The 27,649-nt window shown below is 35.3% G+C and overlaps 2 long non-coding RNA genes across 2 annotated transcripts in view; one reads left to right on the plus strand and one right to left on the minus strand.

Annotated features, from left to right (window-relative positions):
* The window catches only part of LOC105474880 (uncharacterized), a 60,331-nt gene extending 39,484 nt beyond the window's left edge, over positions 1-20,847 (minus strand). The window contains exons 1-2 of the long non-coding RNA XR_011621624.1: positions 20,775-20,847; positions 20,196-20,261 (exon numbers count right to left, since the gene is read on the minus strand). This is a non-coding gene — a long non-coding RNA (uncharacterized lncRNA). The remainder of the gene's footprint in view (positions 1-20,195; positions 20,262-20,774) is intronic.
* Positions 20,848-20,901: 54 nt separating this feature from the next.
* The window catches only part of LOC105474886 (uncharacterized), a 59,412-nt gene continuing 52,664 nt past the window's right edge, over positions 20,902-27,649 (plus strand). Inside the window, exon 1 of the long non-coding RNA XR_011621625.1 lies at positions 20,902-21,071. This is a non-coding gene — a long non-coding RNA (uncharacterized lncRNA). The remainder of the gene's footprint in view (positions 21,072-27,649) is intronic.

A 27,649-nucleotide genomic window follows, 5' to 3' on the forward strand; every position in this document is an offset into this window, starting at 1 on the left:
TTCTGCCTTCATGACTTTATTTACCCAGTAGTCATTCAGGAGCAAGTTGTTCAGTTTCCATGTAGTTGTGCAGTTTTGAGTGAGTTTCTTAATTCTGAGTTCTATTTTGCACTTTGGTCTGAGAGACAGTTTCTTGTGATTTCTGTTCTTTTATATTTGCTAAGGAGTGCTTTACTTCCAACTATGTGGTCAATTTTAGAATAAGTGCTATGTGGTGCTGAGAAAAAATGTATATTCTATTGATTTGGAGTGGAGAGTTCTGTATATGTCTACTACGTCTGCTTGTTGCAGAGCTGAGTTCAGGTCCTGGATGTTCTTGTTAACCTTCTGTCTTGTCGATGTAATATTGACAGTGGGGTGTTAAAGTCTCCCATTATTATTGTGTGGGAGTCTAAGTCTCTTTGTATGTCTGTAAGGACTTGATTTATGAATCTGGGTGCTCCTATATTGGTTGCATATATATTTAGGATAGTTAGCTCTTCTTGTTGAATTGATCCCTTTACCATTATGTAATGGCCTTCTTTGTCTCTGTTGTTATTTGTTGGCTTAAAGTCTGTTTTATCAGAGACTAGGATTGCAACCCCTGCTTTTTTTGCTTCCCGTTTGCTTGGTAGATCTTCCTCCATCCCTTTATTTTGAGCCTGTGTGCATCTTTGCACGTGAGATGGGTCTCCTGATTTTAGCACACTGATGGGTCTTGACTCTTTATCCAATTTGCCAGTCTGTGTCTTTTAATTGGGGCATTTAGCCTATTTACATTTACGGATAATATTGTTATGTGTGAATTTGATCCTGTCATTATGATGTTCTCTGGTTATTTTGCCTGTTAATTGATGCGATTTCTTCATAGCATAAGTGGTCTTTACAATTTGGCATGTTTTTGCAGTGGCTGGTACTGGTTGTTTCTTTCCATGTTTAGTGCTTCCTTCAGGAGCTCTTGTAAGGCAGGCCTGTTGGTGACAAAATCTCTCAGCATTTGCTTGTCTGTAAAGGAATTTATTTCTCCTTCACTTATGAAGCTTAGTTTGGCTGGATATGAAATTCTGGGTTGAAAATTCTTTTAAGAATGTTGAATATTAGCCCCCACTCTCTTCTGGCTTGTAGGGTTTCTGCCAAGAGATCCGCTGTTAGTCTGATGGACTTCCCTTTGTGGGTAACTCGACCTTTCTCTCTGGCTGCCCTTAACACTTTTTCCTTCATTTCAACCTTGGTGAATCTGACAATTATGTGTCTTGGGGTTGCTCTTCTCGATGAGTGTCTTTGTGGTGTTCTCTGTATTTCCTGAATTTGAATGTTGGTCTACCTTGCTAGCTTGGGGAAGTTCTCCTGGATAATGTCCTGAAGAGTGTTTTCCAACCAGTTCCATTCTCCCCATCACTTTTAGGTACACTAATCAAACATAGATCTCATCTTTTCACATAGTCCCATATTTCTTGGAGACTTTGTTCATTTCTTTTTACTCTTTTTTCTCTAACCTCGTTTTCTTGCATTATTTCATTAAGTTGATCTTCAATCACTGATAACCTTTCTTCCATGTGATCGAATCAGCTACTGAAGCTTGTGCATGTGTCACGAAGTTCTTGTGCCATGGTTTTCAGTTCTATCAAGTCATTTAAGGTCTTCTCTAGACTGTTTACTGTAGTTAGCCATTCATCTAATCTTTTTTCAAGGTTTTTAGCTTCCTTGCAATGGGTTCAAACATCCTCCTTTAGCTGGGGGAAGTTTGTTATTACTGACATTCTGAAGCCTACTTCTATCAACTCGTCAAAGTCGTTCTCTGTCCTGTTTTGTTCTGTTGCTGGCAGGGAGCTGTGATACTTTGGAGGAGAAAAGGTGCTCTGATTTTTAGAATTTTCTGCTTTCCTGCTCTGGTTTCTCCCCATCTTTGTGGTTTTTATCTACCTTTGGTCTTTGATGTTGGTGACCTACAGATGGGGTTTTGGTATAGATGAACTTTTTGCTGATGTTGATGCCATTTCTTTCTGTTTGTTAGTTTTTCTTCTAACAGGTCCGTCGGCTGCAGGTCTGTTGGAGTTTGCTGGAGTTTCACTCCAGACCCTGTTTGCCTGGGTATCACCAGCAGGGGCTGCAGAACAGCAAATACAGCAGAATAGCAAATATTGCTGCCTGATTCTTTCTCTGGAAGTTTCGTCCCAAATGGGAGCCACTTATATGAGGTGTCTCTTGGCCCTTACTGGGAGGTGTCTCCCAGTTAGGCTACACGGGGGTCAGGAACCCACTTGAGGCAGCAGTCTGTCCGTTCTCAGAGCTCAAACATTGTGCTGGGAGAACCACTGCCCTCTTCAGAGCTGTCAGACAGGGATGTTTAAGTCTGTAGAAGTTGTCTGCTGCCTTTTGTTTAGCTATGCCCTGCCCACAGAGGTGAAGTCTAGAGGCAGTAGGCCTTGTGGAGCTGCAGTGGGTTCCGCCTAGTTCCAGCTTTCTGGCCACTTTGTTTACCTACTCAAGCCTCAGTAATGGCAGACACTCCTCCCCAAGCCAGGCTGCAGCGTCACAGATGGATCTCATACTGCTGCCCTAGCAGTGAGCAAGGCTCCATGAGCGTGGGACCCATTGAGCCAGGAAGTGGAGAGAATCACCTTGTCTGCCAGTTGCTAAGACCTTGGGAAAAGCACAGTATTTGGGCAGGAGTGCCCCATTTTTCCAGGCAGTCTGTCACAGCTTCCCTTGGCTATTAAAGGGAAATCCCCCAACCCCTTTTGCTTCTCGGGTGAGGCAATGCTCCACCCTACTTCAGCTTGCCTTCCGTGGGCTGCACCCACTGTCCAATCAGTCCCAGTGAGATGAACCAGGTACCTCAGTTGGAAATGCAGAAATCACCCATCTTCTGCGTTGATCACTCTGGGAGCTGCAGACCAGAGTTGTTCCTATTCGGCCATCTACTTCTTCTCCACTGTTTTTAAATCCACAACACCATAGATTTTTTCTAGACTTCTGCCAGGCTCCACCAGTGGTTCAGCCTGTATTCCTTCAGTATAATTTCTTTAAAATATGAATCAGAGAATGTCACTCTCTAGATTAGACCATTTAATGCCTCCAGTATGCTTAGAATAAAGTCAAATACCTTATCCTGTCTGACAAAGTCCCCCTAAACTGGATCCTACTATATCCTTATCCTCATCTTCGTTTACTCTCACCCTTCCCATTAAGCTTAAAACACATCATGTTCTTTTTTATAAAGCTCGCTCCAGCCAGAATCCTTTGGACCCGCTGTTTTCTCTGTGTGGAACCTATTTTTTTCTGTCATTGTTACAGCTGGTTCCTTCTTGTGATCTGTGCCTATAATTAAATGCTACCTTTATATCTATGTTTATATTGCCATAAATGAAAGACGCACTTAAGAGTAATTTTATAATGGGTTTAATTATTTTACTTATAAGAATTCTGGAAGAAAGACTATTACAATGCTAGTTAATGACATAGCCCCATGATATCAAGGCAGTCATTAAGTTTCTCTGCTCATCTTCTACTTTCCTTTCCAGATTGTACTTCAGCTAACTTGAGAATTCAAGCATCATATCAGGGGTGAATAGATGAGAATAGCACTCTTTTAGGAAAGAAGTACCAGGGGAATGACTGTTAAGCTGGCAATTAAAAATGTTTGCCGTATTTCCTCAGAGAGATAATCTCTGATAACTCAGTTTATAGTTGTACTCAGCTGTTTTCAGCACATATTCCATTTTTATTTTTCTGCATAACATTTATGATCATTTGGCATTTTTTAAATTTTTTGTTTGTTGTTTTGTTTATTATCAGTATTCCTTCATTAAAACATAAACTGTGGATTGCCTATTTTCTTCATAGTTTTATTTACAAGATCCAAGATAAATGTAATAAATGTATTTGTCTTTTTGTGGCTAGCTGATTTTACTTAGCATGATGCCTTCAAGATCCATCCATACTGTAGCACATGACAAGATTTCCTTCATTTTTGAGGGTGAATAGTATTCTATTTTATGTGTATGATAAATTTTCTTTAACCAATGATCCATCAATGGACATTTGGGAAATACAAATCAAAATCACAATGAAATATCACCTCATACCCATTAGGATGGCTACTATAAAAAAAGAAAAAGACAAAAAAGTGTTGGTGAGTACGTGAAGAAATTAGAACTCTTGTATATTATTGGTGAGAATATAAAATAGTATAGCTGCCATGGAAAATAATATAGTCATGCCTCAAAAGACTACAAATAAAACTACCATGTGATCCAGTAATCCCACTTCTGAATATATATCCATAGAAATTGAAAGCAGGATATCAAAGAAGATTCATATACCTATATTCACAGCAGTTTTGTTCATCATAGCCAAGAGATTAAAGCAATCCTCCATGTCTTTTCGTGGCAAAACAGCTTATTTCTTTTAATCACTGAATAACATTACACTATATGGGTGTACTACAGTTTGTTTATTCACTTTATTGAAGGACATTTTAGTTGTTTTCAGGATTAAGCCATAACAAATAAAGCTGATATACATGTTTATGTGTGAGTTTTTGTATGGACATAAAGTTTTCAAGTAATTTGAGTGAATACCAATCTACCAGATTCCCAGATATTATGGTAAGATTATTTTTAACATTATGAAAAACTACTATCTTCCTAAGTGGAAGTACCATTTTACATTCCTACCAGAAAAAAAAAAAAAAAAAAAAAAAAAAAAAAAAAAAAAAAAAAAAAAAAACAGAGAGAGTTCCTGTTGGTCCCCATCCTCACCAGCATTTTGTGTTGACAGCATCTGGGATTTTAGTCATTGTAATAAGCATTTAATGCTATCTAACTAACTTGGTTTTCATTTACAATACCCTAAAGAGGCATGATGTTGAGCATCTTCCATGACGATTATTTGCTAACTCTATATTTTATTTGGTAAGGTGTCTGTTTAGATCTTTTGCTCATTTTTTTCATTTTTTTTCTTATTGTTAAGTTTTAAGAGTTCTTTGTATATATTGGATACAAATCCTTTATTTGATGTGTGCTTTGGAAAAATTTTCTCCTAATTTATGGCTTTTCTCTTTATTCCCTCAGCAGTGTCTTTTGCATTTACATTTAGGTCTGTGATGCATTTGAGTTAATTTTTGTAAAAGATGTAAGCTCTGTGTCAATTTATTTTTCTTTACAGGTAGATGTCCAGTTGTTCCAATGTCATGTATGTAAAAGTCTACCTTTGATCCTTTGTCAAAGATATATTTATATGCATGAAGCTATGTCTGGGTTCTCTATTCTGTTGCATTATTTTTTGTGTGTTTTCTTTAGCTAATACCACAAGGTTTTCATTACTGTAGTTTTATAGTAAGTTTTGAAGTTGGATAGTCATCTATGTTTTTCTGTCTTCAGTATGATGGTGGCTATTAAGAGTGACAATTATATGTAAACTTTCTAATCAGTTTGTCAATATCCACAAAATAGCTTCCTGGGATTTTGACTGGGTTGCATCGAATCCTTAGATCAATTTCAGAGAAACTGAAGTTTTAACAATCTCAAGTGTTCCTATCCATATTTTTGGTATATATCTCCATTTATTTAGACTGTATTTATCTCTAAGTATGTGGGGTTTTTTTTTTTTTTGGTCTTAATATAAATATCATTGTGTTTGTTATTTCAAATTCCAATTGCTCATTATTGATACGTAGGAAAGCAATAGACTTTTCTATATGAACCTTGTATACTATAAACTTTTATAATCTTTTATTAGTGCCAGAGGTTTTTTTGGTTCATATATTGGGAATTTTTTACATACTCATATAATATATGAACAAAAAAAGGCTTTATTTTTTTCTTCCCAATCTGTATACATCTTTTTCTTGTCTTATGGCCTTAGGATTTCCAGTATTAGACTGAATAGAAATGGTGAGAGGAAGATTGATTTGTTCCTATCTTAAGCAGAAACCAGCTAGTTACTCACCATTAAATATGATGTTAGCTGTAGTTTTGCAGGGGATGGGGGAGTTGAAGATTTTTTTCTATCAAGTTGAATATGTTTTACTCTATTCCTAGTTTGCTGAGAGTTTTTATCCTAAATGGATATTGGACTGTGTAATTTTTTTTATGTAGCTCTATTGCTATCATCAAATGTTTTCTTTTCTAGCCTGTTGATGCAACCAACTGCATTAATTGATTATCGAATTTTGAACCAGTCTTGCACAACTGGAATGAATCACCTTAGTCTTCATGTATAATTCTTAATATACATTCTTGGATTCTATTTGCTAATATTTTGTTGAGGACTTTTGCATTATATGTTCATGAGAGACATTGGTCTGTAGCTTTCCTTTTCTATTATGTCTTTATCTGGTTTTGGTATTAGGATATTGCTGGTCTCATAGGAAGAATTAGGAGATATTTTCTCTGATTCTATTTTTGAAAGAGATTATAGATCATTGGTATCACTCATTCTTTTAATGTTTGGTGTAAGTCATCAGGGTTATCTGCTGCTTTCTGTTTTAAAAGATTAATTACTGATTGAATTGATTTAATATGTATAGACCTGTTCTGATTATCTACTTCTCCTTTGTGAGTTTCCATATATTGTGTCTTCGATAAATTGGTTCATTTTATCTATATTACCAAATTTATCGTAGTAGACTTCTTCATAATATTCCTTTATATTTCTAGTGTCCTTGTGATCCGTAGTGATGGCCCCTTTTTCATTTAAGAGGTTAGTGATCTGTGTCCTCTATATTTTTTATTTTGTTAGTCTGGCTACACATTAATCAATTTTATTGATTTTCTTCAAAGGATTAGCTACTGGGTTCATTAATTTTCTCTATTGTTTTCGATATTTTTTATTTTTTGCAATAATTTTTACTGTTTCTTTTCTTCTGCCTACTTTGGATTTAATTTGATCTTTTTTTTCTAGTTTCCTCAGACAGAAGTTTAGATTATTAATTTTAAATTTTTCTTCTTTTTAATATATGCAGTCATTGCTGTTGATTTTCTCTATGGAGATTTTGTTTTCAATGTCATTGGTCTCTGCTCTAATTTTTATTGTATCTTCTCTTTTGCTTACTTTGGATTTACTTTTTTCCTTATTTTTTCTAGTTTCCTACAGTGGAAGTCTATATGATTGATTTTAGATGGTTCTATTTTCTATTAAATGCTATAAATTATTTTCTAAGGACTACTTTTGCTGCAATCCAAAAATTTTGATACATTGTGTTTTCATTTTCATCTTAAAAGCATTAAAATACTTTTAAACTTTTCCTTGAGATTTAACTCTTTGACCTATGTGTTATTTATATGTTGTTTAATCTCCAAGTATTGGAGCATTTTCCAGCTCTCTGCCTGTTACTGATTAATAGTTTAATTCTATTTTGTTCTGGGAGTAGATACTGTATGATTTCTATTTAGTTGGATTTGTTACAGTGTATTTTATATGCCAGAATGTGTTCTATCTTGATGAATGTTTCATGTGAGCATAAGAAGAATGTGTATTCTGCTATCATTTAATGAAGTATCCTATTAGTGTCAATTACATCCAATCGATGCTAATGCTGTTCAGTTTAGCAATATCATTATTGATTTTCTGCCTGATGAATCTGTTAATTACCAATAGAAAGATGTTTTTACCTCCAAATATAATAGTGGATTTGTCTATTCTCGCAGTTGTGTAAGTTTTTGCCTCATGTGGTTTAATATGATTTTGTTAGGCACATACAGCTTAGGTGTTGTTGTCATCTTGGGAAATAGATCCCTTTATTATTATGTGATGCCCCTCTTTATCGCTGATATTTTCCTAGTTATAAACTTTAATTTATCTGAAATTAGCATAGCTACTCCAGCTTTCTTTTGATTAATGTCACTATAGTATATCTTTCTCTATCATTTTACTTTTAGTTTATCCGTATCTGTAAAATTAAAGTGGATTTCTTGTAGATGACATATAGTTAGGTCTTGCTTCTCTATCCACTCTGACAGTCTTTCTTTTAATAGGTGTAAGTAGAACATGAAAGTTAACATTAATATGGTTGGACTCATATCTACTGTATTCATTCCTGTTTCCTACTTATTGCCCTTCTTCTTTGTTTCTTTTTTTTTTAATATTACTCTATTTATCTTTCTTCTCTGGTTTTCATTGAGTATTTTATATAATTCCATTGTTTGTCTTCTTTAGCATATGAACTAAACACTTTTAAAAAATTTTAACGACTGTTCTAGAGTTTGCAATATACAAGGGTCTTCAAAAAGTTCATGGAAAATGTGTATTGTAAATAAACTATGCATGGATTTCAATTTTTTGCACTAAAATAAACTTGGGCTAACATGTTGTAACATATCTGAACAGGATCTAGTTGGTGGCACTAGAAAAATTAGACAATAGTTTGAAAAGAGGCCATACCAAAGCAACAAGTGTCCCGCTAAATTTGAAGCAAGAACAAACATCAAATTTATTGTGAAAGTTGGTTAGAGGAATGGCGAAATCCACTGAAGTTTTATGAAAAGTTAATGGTAAAAATGGCCCAAAGAAATCAGCAGTCTACAAATAGATAACTCATTTGAAGAAGCGGTGAAATGAAGTCGAAGATGTTGAAGATGAAGCCTGACCTTCCAGATCATATACATCGATTTTTTAGGAAAATATTAATCTTGTTTGTGCCTTAATTGAAGAGGAGTGACAGTAGCACCAAAAATAGTCAAGAAATCTCAGTTGGTTAGCTTACACAATCGTCACTGAAAAACTAAAGTTAAGCAAACTTTCCACTCAGTGGGTGCCTAAATTGTTGTGCACCGATCAGCAGCAGACAAAAGCAGAGCTTTCAATGGAAATTTTAAACAAGTATGATCAAGATCCTGAAGAATTTCTTTAAATAATTGAAACAGGAGATGAAACAAGACTTTATCAGTATGATCCTGAAGACAAAACACAATCAAAGCAACCGCTACCAAGAGGTAAAAGTGTTCCAGTTAAAGTAAAAGTGGACTGGTCAAGAGCAAAGGTCATGGCAACAGTTGTGTGAGATGCTCAAGATATTTTGTTTGTTGACATTCTGGAGGGCTAAAGAATGAAAACATCTGCTCATTTCGAGAATGCTTATCGTGAGAGTGTTTTGAGAAAGTTAGCCAAGGTTTTAGCAGAAAAATGCCCAGGAAAGCTTCACCAGAGAGTCCTTCTCTATGACAACAATGCTCTTCCTCATTCCTTCCATCGAAAAAGAGCAATTTTTGAGAGTTGTGGTGGGAAGTCATTAGGCATTGAGCCTACAGTCCTGAAGTAGCTTCTGCTGACTTATTTTTCTTTCCTAATGTGCACAAATCCTTGAAGGGTGCCTATTTCTCTTCAGTTGATAATATTTAAAAACTGCATTTACATCATTAAGTTTCCAGGGTTCACAATTCTTCAGGAATGGACTAAATAGCTGGTATCATCACTTACAAAAGTTTCTTGTATTTGATGAAAAATAAAATTGATTTTTTTATTTTTATCTTTTAATTCCATTTTTTATGAAATTTTTGAAGTGTCCTCACATTTACAACAATTCCAAGTTTACTTTCAAATAATACTTTGCTGCTTCATGCACAGTACAGGTTCTTATAGTGGATATTCTCAATTCATCTCTCTTCTCTTTTATGACATTGCCATCATTTATCTTAATAAAATGTAAACTATAATCCCTGATTACATTGTTGTTATCAATATTTTAGATTATTTCCAAATAAGGAAAATTATTCTACCATTATTTATTCTTTCTCTAACACTCTTTCTTTTTTTATATAGATCAAAGTTTCTGACCTACATAATTTTCCTTCTCTCTGAAAAAAAAAATTATTTTAACATTTTTGGCAATGCAAGTCTACCAGTGACAAATTCCCTCAATTGTTATTGGTCTGGGATAATATTTTTCTTTCATTCTGAAGAATAATTTCAATAGGTGCAGAATTCCAGGTTGGTGTTTTTTCTCTTTTAACACTTTAAATATGTCATTCTACTCTTCTCTTGTTTTTCACTCTACTTCTTCTTTTAAAACATGTCTAATATGATTATTATATGTGTTCTTCTGTAGATAAGGAAAATTTTTCCTCTAGGTTCTTTCAAGATTTTCTCTTTCTCTTTGTCATCCTGAAGTTTGAATATATTAGGGCAAATTTTCGTTTTCAGTTTTTGTTTTGTTGTTGTGGTGGTGGTTGTTGTTTTAGTGTTAATCCCATTTGATGTTCTCTGACCTCTAGATCTGTGGCTTGGTATCTGTCATTAATTTTTCAGAAATTTTCAGTCATTATTACTTCATATGTTTGTCTTTTTCTTTCTTTATTTTCTTCTCCTTCTGATATTCCAATTACACATCTGTTATGTTATACCTTTGATAATTGTTCCAGTGTTTGTATATTCTCTTCTATTTTATTATTTTGTTTCTTTTGACATAATTTTTTCTCTTTGATTTTCAATTTAAGAAATTTCTGTTGACATCGTTTTAAGCTCAATGACTTTTTTCTAGTCTATGTCCAATCTACTGATGAGTCTGTCAAGAGCATTTTTCATTTTGGTGGGTCTTTTTTTTTTTAATTTTCTAACATTTTCTTTCAATTCTTTATTGTGGTTTTTATCTCCCTGCTTACATTACTCAGTTCTTCTTTCATATTTTTAACTTTTTCTATTACAACTCTTAGCACATTGATTATAGTAATTTAAAATTCCAGGTCTAATGATTTTTAAATCTCTGCCATACCTAAGCCTGGTTCTGATGCTTGAATTTTCACTTCAGACTTTTGTTTTTAAGGATGACCTTTCTTTTTCACAGCTAAACATAATTAACAGGTAAAAGAAACAGAAAAATAGGTCTTTAATGTGAGGTTTTATGTTTATCTTGCCAGAAAGTAGGCTAGTTTACTGTTCACTCTAGCTAAATATGTTAGGTGCTAAAATTTCCCTGAGCATCCATGGTTTTGTTTTCCTTTTTTTCTGTAGGTTTCCGTAGATACTTATTCTTAAATAAAATTTGAGGCTTGCAATTCTTTAAGCTGGAGGTCCTTATTATTATTTAGTTGCCTCATTGGTGTGTTGATAAGTTGTGGGGGAAAAGGAAGTATTCTATTGACCTATAAAACCAGTAGTAGCTCTAGTGGTAGAATTATGATCGTGGGTTTCTGCTTTTGCTAAACTGTGATTCTCTTTATCCACTTGTCTCTCCAGTTTTCAGAGTGTCAGCTTGTCCTGTGGTGTCAATTTTCTGAGGAATCTAAAAAGAGTTATTGGTATTCAGTTTGCTTAGTCTTTTCTTGTTGTGAGTGTGGGAGTCAAAACTTCCAAGCTCTTTGCACATAAGACCAGAAACTAGAAGTTTTTTGAATACTTTTTTGGGGTAAAATTTTTCTAAAGTCTTCTCAAATAATATATGCAATAACATATGTTAAATCTCTTAGTGTAGGAGGACATTTTTGTGGAATTTCAATGCATTTTGCTCAAAAATTGTAAGTGGATTTTTATTATATGAGTTTATTTTTCTTACACGTTAGTAGAAAATAGCTATGGAAACATATATCAAAGTTCTTAATTACAGAGAAAAGAATTAGTTAATTTAAACAGAAAAATGCTTAATAAACAATATTAACACAGGGTCTTCAATACCAGAGATGCTCTCAGGACCAAAGGAATCATGAAATAGAGAGTCAGCAATAATGCTAACTTCACACCATGCCTACTGTGAAGTTTTAACAGAAATAGCATAGCTACTCCCACATATAGCTTAATTTATGACTTTATAAACTGAATATTGACCGGGTGGGGTGATCCATGCCTGTAATCCCAACACTTGGGGAGGCTGATGTGGGCAGATCACTTGAGGTCACAGGCTTGAGACCAGCCTGGCCAACATGTTGAAACCTGTCTCTACCAAAAGATACAAAAATTAGCCGGGTGTGATGGTGTGTGCCTGTAGTCCCAGACACTTGGGAGGCTGAGGTGGGAGAATTGCTTGAACAGGAGGTGGAGGCTGCAGTGAGCCAAGATATGACACTACACTCCAGCCTTGGGGACAGGGTGAGACCCTGTCTCAAAAAAATAAAAATAAAAAAAACCTCTATACCAACAAACTTTCTGCAGTTGAAATGTAGCAATCACAAGAATCTGTCATCATAAGTGACAGAAAATTCAATCATTGTTCACATGGCTGCTACTCCAATAGCTTACTTTTGACTCCAAATCTGATTCAAGATTCAGCCCAAATGCAGAATAGAGAGTCTGGGATATTAAATAATTAGCTTTGTATCCTCCATACTGCCACATCAATTATCGATTTACACCATAAGTCAGAAAAAAAGGTATGGCATCAAATATTCCTCATATTTTTAAAGTAAATGTTGTGAGATTATAGTATTAATAACAGAAATACTGCTGAAATAAATTGGACTAAGAAATTTTGACTGGATTATTTAAATGTGCTTTTTTATTTATTTGCTCCAAGCTTTCCTAGGTTGTTAATACAAATTGTATCCATGTACTTATTTACTTTGAATTTGGTAATTTCCACACACTCATCAACTCATGCAAAAGTTGCTCTTTCTGTAACACCTTCCACAATATTTCTGAAAACTTTTTCAGTGCATGATCTATCTCTCATTGCTCCCATTTTCCATGTTGCCCTGCTACCAGGATCTCCTGCCTCCAGCAAAAAACAGATTTCTGCACATCAACCCCATAGGGCCACTTAATATTCTTGTGCCTCCAGAGCTCAGCAGCCTCTTTCAAAGTGGAAAGATCAGTTCTGTCCCATCTGCTGTAGACTCTAATCCTGTTCATTTTTAACATCATTTCTGAGACCATTAATATGTTAAGGAGATTAATAAGACAATTATTTTAGTTTAAATATGATTCTTCCCAAGAAATACAGGTACGTGTCTTGTCATGAACTCAAGTAGAATTCCCCAGTTTATTCTGAGAAAAATGATGCTGTACTCACTTTTAGTCTGTTAGTGAATTTGGCTTATTTTACTTGAAACAACCTACCTTACAAAGAGATCTCTCCAGGGACACCTCACACTCCTGTAGCTGGATCTATCACCTTTATCCTGTTGTCCCTACCACTTCACCAGCAATAGTAGCATATACCTAAATCACAAATACGGAGACATATAATATTTTACCAGTTGACTCCTAGAGCCCTATGTAAATCAGTAAGGCAAATACATCCTTTACAGGAAGAGGTTCACCTGATGTGTTCTAATCTGGATACTAACTTAGAAGGTTTCCAATTACCTAAACTGATTTTAGCTGCTTTATTCCAATTGTTTCAGTCCTATGGAGAGTTACTAGCCTGGTGTGGTGGCTCACACCTGTAATCCAAGCAATTTGGGAGGCTGAGGCCTATGGATCACTTGAGGTCAGGAATTCGAGATCAGCCTGGCCAACACAGTGAAACCCCATCTCTACTAAAAATACAAAAATTAGCTGCGCATGGTGGTGCACACCTGTAATTTCAGCTACTCCAGAGGCTGAGGAATGAGAATTGCTTGAACCCGGAGGCAGAGGCTGCAGTGAGCCAAGATCATGCCACTGTACTCCAGCCTGGGTGACAGAGCAAGATTCTGTCCCCCCGCCCACCAGAAAAAAAAGATTACTATTTAGTCATTTAAACATTTGATAATATTTATTTAAATAATCAGTATTTATTGAGCACCTCATATATTCTAGCACACAGACCTATCATTTTCATTCAAAACTCTCTAAATGCTCTAGATTGCATCACTTTACTCATCATATTCTTTTTCCTGGCTCATTTCTCTTTTGAGAATAATCTTGTTACAAACTTAGTAGTATTAAAAATACTTATTGATCACTTTTTGTTTTCCTGGCATTGCTAATTTGTTAATAATAGAATTGTGTATGTTTACAACACGTGGTAGAGGAGAAAAGCAGAAATTTTATAATTTGGTGATGAACCTGAATGGAATGGAAGAGAATCAGAGCCTTGTTAAGCAAAAGAAGGAAAATAATAAAGAATAAATTGGTTTTCCTATCTACTCAATGATAGAATATTTGAATGTTATACTCAAAGACCTATATCAGGCTGGGTGTGTTGGCTCACGCCTGTAATCCCAACACTTTGGGAGACCAAGGTGGGTGGATCACCTGAGGTCAGGAGTTCAAGACCAGCCTGGCCAACACAGAGAAACTCCATCTCTACTAAAAATACAAAAATTAGCCGGGCATGGTGGTGTGCACCTGTAATCCCAGCTTCTAGGGGGGCTGAGGCAGGAGGATAGCTTGAACCTGGGAGGCGGCTGTTGCAGTGAGCCAAGATCGCAGCACTTAACTTCAGCCCGGGCAAGAGAAAGACTCTGTCTCAAAAGAAAAAAAAACCTATATTATGCTGATTTTTACAATAAGTGATTAGGTGGTCTCTAGTTGCAAACATGCAAAAGGGGCCTTTTTTATTTCTTTAAAGTTTTTCTAAATCCCTTATTATTTCTCTAGTTTCTTCAGTTTTTTCTGTGATTGACTAATTTAAGTCTCATTCTGTTGAAGGTCTAGAACATTGTTGGTAACCAAAGCAGTTGTCATCTTGAGTTGTGCATCAGAAAAAAAGCTAATAAATGTTTTGTCAGTTTGTTTTAAATAGTGCCTGATGATTCTGATTCTGTAGGTCTGGGGTAGGATCCAAGTAATGATATATTTCTACCGTTTCCATAGATACTGCTGAGGCTTGCTCTCTACTCCCGGTGATATCTATTGGATTCCAGAAAATTGAAGAGCAAAAAAACAAAACTATCCAAGATTTTCTTAACTTATACCATTTAAGCACATTCTCTTTATGTATTAAAGGAAAACAAACAACAGCAACACTCCATGACTTTCATTGAACTGGGAAGAGGAAGTATTCTGCAAATATGTTCTCAAACAAACATTCCATTTCTATTTCATTACTGTTTTTTCTATTATAGATACCTTGGCATTTTTATTATTTATTTAAAAAACAACTTTCCAGTACTATGTCGAATAGAAGTGGTGAGAGAGGGCATCCTTGTCTTATGCCGATTTTCAAAGGGAATGCTTCCAGCTTTTGACCATTCAGTATGATATTGGCTGAGGGCTTTTCATAAATAGCTCTTATTAGTGTGAGATACATTCCATCAATACCTGGTTTATTGAGAATTTTTAGCATGATGGGTGTTGAATTTTATCGAAGGCCTTTTCTGCATCTGTTGAGATAATCATGTTGTTTTTGTCATTGGTTCTGTTTACATGATTGATTACATTTATTGATTTGCATGTGTTGAACTAGCCTTGCATTCCAGGGATGAAACCGACTGGATCGTGGTGGATAACATTTTGATGCACTGCTGGATTCGGTTTGCCAGTATTTTATTGAGGATTTTCACATTGATGTTCATTAGGGGTATTGGCCTGAAATTTTCTTTTTCTTGCTGTGTCTCTGCCAGGTTTTGGTATCAGGATGATGTTGGCCTTATAAAATGAGTTAGGAAGGATTCCCTCTTTTTCTATTGTTTGGAATACTTTCAGAAGGAACGGTACCAACTACTCTTTGTACCTCTGGTAGAATTCGGCTGTGAATCTGTCTGGTCCTGGACTTTTTTTGGTTGGTAGGCTATTAATTACTGCCTCAATTTCAGAACTTGTTATTGGTCTATTCAGGGATTCAACTTCTTCCTGGTTTAGTCTTGGGAAGGTATATGAGTCCAGGAATGTATCCATTTCTTCTGGATTTTCTAGTTTATTTGTATAGAGGTGTTTATATTATTTTCTGATGGCAGTTTGTATTTCTATGGGATCAGTGATGATCTTTCCTTTATCATTTTTTATTGTGTCTATCTGATTCTTCTCTCTTTTCTTTTTTATTATCTTGCTAGCGGTCTATTTTATTGATCTTTTCAAAAAACCACCTTCTGGATTCATTGATTTTTTGAAGGGTTTCTTTTTTGTGTTTCTGCTCCTTCAGTTCTGCTCTGATCTTAGTTATTTCTTGACTTCTGCTAGCTTTTGAATTTGTTTGCTCTTGCTTCTCTAGTTCTTTCAATTGTCATGTTAAGGTGTTGATTTTTTATCTTTCTGATTAAACATATTTAAGCTAATAGCTCCAAAAAAAAACACTTTCCAATACTTGAGTTTTTTAAAATGCCCTTTATTCCAACTGTCCTTGAAGACCTCAGAAAACATCAAATAAAGTAATCCTTCTTAAGAAGGGCACCGTTTCACTGTCTTTAAAGACAAGTTGTCTCCCTGGAACAGGAAATGTCCAAGTACTTTTGATCTTTTTGCCATCAGCTGTTTTAACTATTAGTTATATTTGAAATGTATCTTGCAGCATTTTAGATACCCCAAAAGTATTCTTAGCCTATCACTTTTGAGTTATATATATGTATGTATATATATACACATATATATCTCAACCTGTGTACGTGTGTGAATATGTATGTGTGTATATATATTCATATATGTATTTACCATGCGAATATCATTCTATCATTTGTAGCTCACTCTTTTTCATAAGCAGAATAATTGTCCCCCAGTGAGTGAGTTCACATCCTAACTCCCGAAATCTTTGAATATGTTACTTGACACGGCAAAAAGGAATTTGCATATGTGACTATATTTAGGATGTTGAAACGAGGAGATTTTCCTAGGTTATTTGGTAGGCTCTTACGATGGGGAGGAGGAGGAGACATCAGTCAGAGAAGGAGATGTGATGGCAGCCACAGAGGTTAGAGGGACTCAACTGTGAGACAGTGAATGTAGGCAGCTTCTAGAAGCTAGAAAATGCAAAGAACAGGGTCTCCCCTAATGTGTCCAAAAGGAATGCAGTTCTGCCAACACTGTAATTTTAGCCCCATAAAGTCAATGTCAGATATTTTACCTCCAAATATGAATGATAATAAATTTGTGTGACTTCAAGCCACTAGGTTTGGACTTTTTGTCACAGCAATAGGAAACTAATACATTCCTTATATGCTTGCATTTCTGATGTGGAACTTCAAGCCAACCTCATGCTGAATAATGATTATGAAAGGTAAGAAATATTCATTTCTAGAAAGTTTATGATAGTCCTATTAGTAAACTCTATTGCATTGTGAAATCCTAGCCACCAAAAAAATTCACTTACCATTATTTTATGTACTACTAGAAGAGGGCATGGGAAGAGGTGGAGAAGATGTGAATCCATGCATAATAAAATGTTCTGGCATGGAGATGGATAAGTGTCACCAAAAGGATATGTCCAGAGCATAACTTCAATAATATATAAATATACCAAACAGAATGTTGCAATAAGGAAATTTGGATGTCTCAAACTAAATCTAGGAGAAAGAAGAAAATGAATTGTCTCCTGAGAAAATAAATTGGAAGCCAGTACTCATACAATGAATTCAAACAACCAATGTAGTATCAAAAACATCCTTAGGAAGAAAAATTAATCTAAAATAATCTTGGTTGGTAAGGCCCATTGGCAGGAAGCAAACTCAGATTGTCTCATGAAGAATGCAAATTCAGTTACATTGGATAGTAAAATGCAAAGTCAGAGATGTTAAAATAATCTTTTTAATTACATCTCAGAATCTATGAACTTGGCACATCTGTTTTGTTAAATCACATCCATTGTTATTCCAAGAGAGTTGTCTTATTTATTTCTAAGATGAATATGCTAACATACCAGAAATGTGTGTGTGTGTGTGTGTGTGTGCTTTTCCAAGTTACCATCAGATTACATAATGATTGTCCCTTTACCTAGTTTTTAAAGCCGTACATTATTTACCCAGTTTTTAAAGTTGTTATATTATAATTGAAACAATTGTACATATTAATGAGTACAGTGTGATGTTTCAATATATGTATGTATTGTGTAATGATCAAATCAGGATGATTAGCATATCCATCAATTTAAACATTTGTCATTTCTTCACAGTGATAGCATCCACAATCCTTTCTTCTAGCTATCTTGAAATATACACTACATTATTTACTAATAACATAATATTTAATAATAATTAGCTGTAGTCATCTTACTTGTGCAATAGAACACCAGAACTTCCTGTCAAACTGTTTATCAACCTCTCCTCATCTTTCCTTTTCCCTACCCTCCCCAGCCTCTGTTAAGCACTATTAAACTCTCCTCCTATAAGATCACTTTTTTAGATTCCACATACGAATGAGATCATGAGGTATTTGTCTTTTCATGCCTGGCTTATTTCATTTAATATAGTAAGACCTCAAAAGCACAGGCAACAAATGCAAAATTAGACAAATGGGATTATTATATCAAACTAAAAAGTTTGATAACAAAGATAACAATCAATATAAGCAAAAACCTACAGAATGGGAGAAAGTATTTGCAAACTGTGTATCTGACAAGGGGTTAATATCCATGTAAGGAAAAAGACAAATAATTCAATTTAAAAATTGCCCAAAGGCCTGAAGAGTTATTTGCCTAATTTAATGGACTCTTCTCTGTCTTCATATCCATATATCATTTAAAATGTTTATCTTACCATTAGTCTTGGAAGTCTTTTACTTCTTTGACTTCCTTAGCACCCTTTCTATTTGCTGACTACTTTTAAGTCTTTTTAACTTCCTTCTCTACCAGCTGACCTTGAAGTATTGTTTTTCCTTTCCCTCAGCCATCTTCACTTCACTCCACATTATGCAATCTCATTACTTCAGTTGTTAATGAAACTCAAATCTCTATGTCCAGTAAAGATCTTTTTTTCAAGTTTCTTTGAAAACAAACCAACTAGCTCACAAACATTTCTAAAATAATTTCTCTTCTCACATTCCAAGGTGATTTCTTCTGAACGTCTCACTTTTGCCACCTTTTAATCATTGAACTAAGTGGATCAAATTAGAAAGTGAAAAGTTATTCTCTTTATTATTAAATAAGTAAATTTATTAAATTTACTTAAAATGTAATGAAGAATATTAAGACTATTGGTAAATTAATGGAGGAAGTAAAGGAAAGAAAGCACACAAGTGACTTTTAGCTTTCTAGTTTGATCCATATACATAATAGAATACTATGCAGCCACAAAAAGAACAAGAGCATGTCCTTTGCTGTGACACGGATGGAGCTGGAGGCCATTATCCCTGGGAAACTAACACAGTGATGGAAAACCAATTACCACATGTTCTCACTTATGAGTGGGGGCTAAATGATGAGAACTCATGGACACATAGAAGGGAAAACACACACTGGGGCCTTTTGGAAGGTGGAGGGTGGGAGAAGAGAGAGGATCAGGAAAAATAACTAACAAGTACTAGCCTTAATATCTGAATGATGAAAGAATCTGTACCCCCATGACACAAGTTTACCTATGTAACAAACCTACACTTGCACCCCGATCTTAAAATAAAAGTTAAATAAATAAATAAAAACATTTCTCATATATAGGCCACCTTTTTCATTCCTATATCTTGTGATATCCTCACTTATTCCCAATCTACAGATGCTCCTCAATTTATGATAGGATTACATCATCATAAAGATGAACCCATCAGTAAGTGGAAAATACATTAATATACCAAACCTACTGACCTTCACAGCTTAGACTAGCCTACCCTAAAAGTGTTCAGAATGCTTACATTAGCCTACATTTGGGCAAAATCATCTGACAATACAGTGCACTGCAGAATATTGGTTGTTTACCCTCATAATCTTGTGGCCTGACTGGTAGCTTCAGCTGCTACCTCCCCAGCATTGCAAGAGAGTATCAAATCACACATCCTTTGCCTGGGAAAAGATCAAAAATTCAAAATTCAAAATAAGGTTTCTACTGAACATGTATCACTTTTGCACCGTTGTAAATTGTAAGTTGAATCATTGTTGAGGATTCTCTTACAAATATGGTCCTGGCTTGCATAACTATTTTAGTCAAAGACTATGTTTTAGTCAAACATTATGCCCTGCATAATGTTTAAGTCAATAACAGAAAATTGCACATACAAAGGTCATTTCATAAGATTATAATACTGTATTTTTACTGTACCTTTACTATGTTTAGATGTGTATAGATACAAAAATATTTACCATTGTGTGACAATTGCCTACAGTACAATAACATGCTGTACAGGTTTGTGGCCCAGGAGCAACAGGCTATATCATACAGCCTAGATGTGTAGTAGGCTAAGTTTGTTTAAGTATCCTCTATGAAGTTCCTTTAACGACACAATCACCTACAAATGCATTCTTTAGAACATATCCTCATTGTTAATTGATGCACGACTATACTTACCTGTTTTTTCTGCCTCTAGTTTCAAAGCCTTACATCCATGATCTTCATGATGTCTGTGTTAGTTGTCTAAGGATGTTAAAATAAAGTATTAGAAGTTGGGAGTTGGAATAAAATAAATTGATTGTCTCAAAGTTCTGGATTCTAGAAGTACAAAATCACGATGTCAGCTTCCTTGGTGCCTTCTCAGGTCTGTGAGGGAGAATCTGTTCTATGCAGCAATCCTAGTTTCTGGTAGCCTCAAATGTGTTTTGGCTTACAGAAGATGTTTTCTCTGTGTCTTCACACCATCTCTCCTGATATATCTATTTCTATGTCAAATTTTGTCTTTGTATTAAAATACCAATCACATTGGATTAGGGCCCACACTAATGACCTCATCTTAATTAGATCCTCTGCAAAGACATTGTTATGGGTTGGATATTATATCTTCTCAAAATCTGTATGCTGAAATCTAATCCCTGGTGGATGTGAGTGGTATTTGGAAGTGGGGCCTTTGGGAGGCAATTAGGTCATGAGGGGGAAGCCCTCATAAATGGTATTAGTGCCCTTATAAAGGAAACCAGAGAGCAACTAACTCACCCCTTCTGCCATGTGAGGACACCAGAAGTCAGAATTCTGCAACCTGGAAGGGAGCCCTACACCAGAATGTGACCATACTGCCACCCCTATCTAAGACTTCCAGATTCCAGAACTGTGAGAAATAAATTCCTGTTGTCTCAAATAGCCCAGTATGTGGTACCCAGTCATGATATTATGACATCCAGCCAGAATTAAGGCAGACCCTACTTCCAAATAAAATTACATTTACATTAACTGGGAATGAGGACTTCAACATCTTTTTTGAAGAACAAATTTAACCCATGACAACTGCCAGAGGTATGATTAAAAGAGATGTTATAGTACACCCCCCTCTTTCTTAACTCCCCATTATTATCTCAAAAAGTCAACTACTTAGGAAATAATCGAGGCTGCCTTCAACCTTCTTCCAATATTTCTTTCTCATCTCGTCTGCTAGTAATGCTTATAAATGGCCCCTTGCTCCAACCAGTATATTCCTGATGCTTTGAACTTTCTGGGTTTTGCTGAAACTCCACTCTTTATCTGAAATATTTTCTCCGGGCTACTAACACTTTACTTAATTTTCATAACCCCAAATCAAATGGCGTGTTCTCTAAAAAGCCCCCCTTGATTCTCTGGTCTCAATCCGCCATTCCGTATTCCCATTGCACTCATTTAAACCTTTTAAAATGTAAGATTTACAAAGCCCAACTTCTACAGAGATCTCCCTCATTCTTCAATGAATTCTATTCTACTCCTTTTAATGAGCCAGAATGGCATGTTACTAGTGAATATTTAAAAATACATGATTTATTTCATTGATCTATGTTTGTAAGTAGGGCCTCCTGAAACTATCAAACCTGAAAGAATCACACTATCATTGATGAAAATGGAAAAGCTTGACAGAGTAGCTTCTATGTCAGAAATGTTAATGAGCTTGACTGATAGAAGATACTTGTTAAATATATCAGAGCAGAATGCATAAGTCATTTCCATAAATGTAGGGATTGAATTTACTATATGAAATCTCCAAGTGGATAAAGAGAGTAACCAAAGGCACTCAGTGAGCTTTGGGAAACTCTGTTATTTATTGGGTGGAAGGAGAAATAATTTCCAGATCTACAGAAGGTGAAGAAATGAACAATGAAAAGAAAGATAGGATGTATCTGGTGTAGAATATAAATTTAATAATGGTTGGTTCTCACCTTAATTCTAGGTTTAGTTCTCAAATGTAGATACCACAAAATGGAAAATAAAAATTAATGTATTTACAGAGATAGTTAGGTAACCTGTTTTGCACTGAAAATACTCTGACAGATTTCAACTAAAATACAGGTACAGGATGTAGTTACAAAAGGGTGTTTTTCCTACTTAGGAAGTATTTTGCTATGCTATAACGTTCACATTTAACATGAAAACCTAAAACACTTAACGAAATTCTTAAATCATGCTACATTATGGTGCATGATTTAAGAGTTTCATTCTAATTAAGTATATGTACTAGTGCCTGGGTTGTTCAGTGGTAGAATTCTCACATCTGCCAATTAAGCATACGTATAAAGCTACAATTACTGCTAGTCTGCTTTTCTGTCTATACTTTTACCATTCGTCAAAAGACTTAATGAGTTTATTGGATAATTTTGGGAGATGGGACCTAAATCTTAAAGCTTTGTTGATTCACTGGAAATTCTAAATGCAATATTTCACCTTTGGTGTTTCGTTACATAATGGATAACACAGTTAACCCATCTTTCCCTGATGATAATGTTTGTCTTTACTTAAAAGGCATCATAATTTAAGTGCTGTAAATTTAAGAAATAGATCATCATTTTTTCCATAAGATTATGGCAAGGCAGCCTGGGAGTAACTCAGGAGTTTCTTTCACCATCTGCCAAGAGCAGAGGAGCATTCCTTTATGGCTTTCTTCTTAATGGGAAAATGAGTGGGTTTATGCGCATCTCTGTTTAATTTGGGACCAAATACATCTCTTAAGAATCCTTACTTCCTTTTAGAGAGTGTTAATTCTAAAGCAATTACAATGTGACAGGTGGAAAGCACAGGTAAAAACACAGCTGCACGCCTTTAAATGATGCCTATAAACATTCAGAAATAACCTAGGATATTTCCATGATCTTACAAGACGGGGTTGTCAGCCAGCCATCCCTGCTCTACCCAGTGGAATGCTTTCAAGACAGCCAGTGATGTTTTACATGTTGCTGAATTACAAAATACAACATGGTCTTGTTTGCTCTCCCCAGTGACCTGCCGGTGTGGAATTCTCATTTGATTCTTTTGGGGATTGTGGTCGGCATTTTCACTTTTGAAATATGTTACATTCTCCGTTATGTATACAAACTTCTGATTTACTGACATTTGGTATATTTTAGAAGGTAAAATGTCCTGAAGTCCAGAAAGCTATAGAACTTTAAAACAAAAATAAGATGTTATATTTAAAAGAGAAATACTTCATCAGTTCATGAAAATAAATGTCTTTCCAAATTATGAATAATGGCAAAATTATTATATACAAACATTTAAATTATTTAGCACATTTAATAGAATTCTGAGTATCTCATTTTACAGTAAAGCAAAATATTTTATAAACCTGCTTAGGGATTCTCAAGATATTTAAGTGTCGATACATGTACAGGTTATCAGAGAAAAAGAACACGTTTATAACTAATTGGGCAGTTTATCAATTAAAAACCAAAATCTTTTAAATATTGTCATTCAAGAAGCCCTGATCTTTTTAATGTATCATAATAATTCTCAATATTAGCAATATTTGAAATTCTGTGAAGATATAGAAGGATAGGCCGGGAGCAGTGGTTCAAGCCTGTAATCCCAGCATTTTGGGAGGCCAAGGTGGGCGGATCACGAGATAAAGAGATCGAGACCATCTTGGCTAACATGGTGAAACCCCGTCTCTACTAAAAATACAAAAAATTAGCCCGGCGTGATTGCAGGCGCCTGTAGTCCCAGCTACTCGGGAAACTGAGACAGGAGAATGGCGTGAACCTGGGAGGCGCAGCTTGCAGTGCGCAGAGATCTCGCCACTGCATTCCATCCAGCCTGGGCGACAGAGGGAGACTCCCTCTCAAAAAAAAAGGAAGGATAACCGTACCAATATTCTTAAAGTTTCATGTTTGGTGTTACTTGTTTATCATTAACAATTCTCACTGTCACCTTAATAAGATGCTAAACTTCTGTCCTGATTGTCTCTGTGTCCCCCAAAAGAAGCACAAGGCATATTGCTAGACAAGCTGAATTAGAAAATTGGGAATTGGGAACTGGCTCTGCAAGTTGATCTTGCAAACTTGCTGATTTTATGTCTTTTAACACAAAGCACACACTCTAACATTCAGCAATCTTGCCCTGAGGAATTAGTAATATAAAAATACTTTTTCCTCTCTTATTTGATGGAATTAAATCTCCAGCTCCATTGCTTATAAAACAAAGCTGTTTGAGTCACTTCAACTTGTACTGAATTCTTTAACACTTTAACACATATTTTTGCCTGTTTGTTTGCATTGTGTTGAATGTTCTACCTAGCTTTTCTAATTGTACTCAGAAAGAAATGGTCTACTAGAAGTTAGATTGCTACAGTGAGAAGCAGAAGTAAGAAGTTTTCCAAAAACCTCTTTCATACCAGCAGAGATGTCTTTCCTTTCTATATATTCATCATAAAAAGTTAATGTCTGATGTGAGAGCAATATGTGAATATATTGTATTTACCTTTGAAATAAAGAAAGCTAAATGTGTAGGTGTCGGATTTACTTGATTGAGGGCTATTTATCAATTAAATGTTTCTTATATCCATGCACCTCTTTGAATACATAGTTTTTTTTAGATAAATACTCTATTCACTCTTGAAATGTCACATAACACCCTAGAATATACAACATATTAAATTTAAGACCCAATGCTTTACATTTACAAAGTAAAAGATAAAATGCTAAATGTTTCCATTATTTTATATTGCTCTCAACATTTTAAGGCTTAACTTTTATTTACATAACACTGCAATCTAACCTAAATATGTAGGCTTTAGATTCTAGCTGCTCAGATTCAAATCCTGGCTCCATCACTCGCTTAAGTTACTTAAAGCTCCTATAGCTTCATGGCAAAAGACTATTAAAATTAAACTAAACCTCCATTATAGGATCAATGTGGAGGTTGAAATAATACGTATGATGTAGTGACTCTATTGCCAGGCACAAATAAAACTTCAGAAAGCCAGTGTGAACTATATTATCTCTGTGATATTAGAGGAAATATCCAATATTTTTATTTTCAATACCAACTTACAAAATTATAAAATAGTATCATATTTAAAACCCAAATTTGTTCGGCTATTTGAAGATACCCACACTCAAAGTCTCCCAACGAATAGTTAATTATTCTTTCGAGCACACAAGTCCACTTTTTAAATTTAATAAACAAATTGAGGATTAAAAACATAAAGCAACAGTTCTAAACAATGAGAGATTTCTCTTGGTATTCTAATGTAAGATGATTTTCTTTCAATCATGACATTTTCTTTCATTTTGCTTTCTCTTTCTTTTTTCCAATCACATCTATCGAATATTTTTTAGGCACTCAGAATTCAGACATTAAAGCCAATTCCTAATTGTCAAGGAATCCATTGAGTATAGGGGAGACAAGTATTAAAACAATTTACACGGACTGTTGTTTACGTGATAAGAAGGTGTCGAGAGGAATACAAAATAATAGTGGTGGTGTTTTCTACACCTACCTTAATGGTGATAATTGTGGGTAGAATGGAGACCTAAAAGACTGGCCAGTGGGTGCACCACAGGTGCACTAGTGGGTCTTCTATGGTCTGTGGCTAGCTCCAATACTTTACATAATGTACCATGGGAAAGCAAGTTGCCTCATAGAAAATCAGGCCCATTTAAAGGAGTCCCAAGAATGTAATTGATATGGTTTGGCTGCGTCTCCCCCCAAATCTTATCTTGAATTGTAATCCCCATGTGTCTAGGGAGAGACCTGGGAGAAGATGATTGGATCATGGGGGAGGTTTCCCTCATGCTATTTGCATAATAGTGAGTGAGTTCTCATAAGATCTGATGGTTTTATAAGGGTCTCTTCCCCCTTCACCCCTCTCTCCTCTCTCCTGCCACCATGTGAATAAGGTTCTTGCTTCCCCTTTGCCTTCCACCATGATTGTGGGTTTCCTGAGGCCTCTCCAGCCATGTGGGACTGTGGGTCGGTTGTGCCTCTTTTCTTTATAAATTATCAATCCTGGTGTAGTATCTTTACGGCAATGTGAGAACAGACTAATGTAGTTAGTGCATTTGAAATATAATTACATTTCATAATATAATTATGAAACATTGCCAGCAAGATTTTCATATCTATGAAACGTTACCTTACTAGATAATGAATAAAATAGGTCTATTCTGTCCTAAAGTTTTGAGTATCTTAAACATTCAGCTGACATTATGAAGCTCAGAATGTTAAACACCAGATATCCCCAAAGTCCAAAGTCTTGCCTGTATTGAAAATCAATTAACTTAATAGCTTGAAGTTTTTGACCTCCTGATGAAGTCAAAAAATGTACCTCTTCTAAAAGAAGTTGAAGTATGCCACATGAGTATTCCGATATTTACTGAATCATGCATTTCTTATTAATATGGTTGAAAGCTGCTAAATAAGGGAAAGCAGGGATGCATCTTTTCACATACTGCTTGTAGTAGATTAGATTGCCACAATTTTCAGGAAACCAGTTTAGTTATGCATACCAAGTCTTAAAATTATTCATTATGTTTTTTATCAATTCCACATTGAGGAATTTACAATAGACAACAAGAGATATATATGAAGCTAAATGCAGAAAGATGCTAATTTTATACTTTTACAATATAGCAAATATTTAAAAAATCAAATGTTCAGTAAGAAAAAAAGGTTAAATAATGTATACTAAATATAAGTTAAAATCTCATCATCACTAAGATTACATAATCATATAGTTTTAATGGTATAGATAAGTGCAAATACTATAATGTTAAGTAAAATAACACCATTAAAATGTTACAAGACAGGCCTGGTTGTAACAAGTCTATACTCCCAGCTACTCAGAAGGCTAAGGCAGAAGGATCCCTTGAGCCTAGGAGTGAGCTATGATGACACCACTTCACTCCAGCCTGGGTGAGAGAGAGAGATCCCGTCTCAAAAAAGAAAAAAAATTAGAAAAATGTTAGTTACAGTATAATGATTATACTGAAATGGATATATATTGCTTATGTGCAGAGAAAATCATTAGTTTTAATAAATTAGCATAAATTAAAATACATATCTCCAAATAGTAGCACCAACTTCCTTTGGGTGATAATTCTCTTGTTTTTGAGACAAGTTTCCACTCTGTCACCGAGGCTTGAATGCAGTGGCATATCTTGGCTCACTACAACATCTGCCCACAGGCTCAAGCAATCCTCCCATTCCAGCTCCAGACTAGATGGGACTGCAGGTGCATGCCACCACACCCAGTTAATCTTTTGTAATTTTTTTGTAGAATGTATTAGTCCATTCTCACTCTACTATAAAGAACTACCCAAGACTGGTCAATTTATGAAGAAAAGAGATTTAATTGACTCACAGTTCTGCAGGTTTAACAGGAAACATGACTGGGAGACCTTAGAAAATGTACAGTCATGGGGAAAGGTGAAGGGGAAGTAAGCACATCTTCACATGGTGGCAGAAGAGAGAAAGAGAGTGAGGGGGGAAGTGCCACACACTTTTAAACCATCAGATCTTGTGAGAACTCTCTCACTATGATGAGAACAACATGTGGGAAATCCACCCCCATGATCCAATCACGTCTCACTAGGTCTCACCTTCAATACATGGGCATGGCAATTTCACAGGAGATTTGG

This window comes from Macaca nemestrina, chromosome 4 (assembly GCF_043159975.1).
Source record: "Macaca nemestrina isolate mMacNem1 chromosome 4, mMacNem.hap1, whole genome shotgun sequence".
In the NCBI taxonomy this organism is placed as follows: Eukaryota; Metazoa; Chordata; class Mammalia; order Primates; family Cercopithecidae; genus Macaca; species Macaca nemestrina.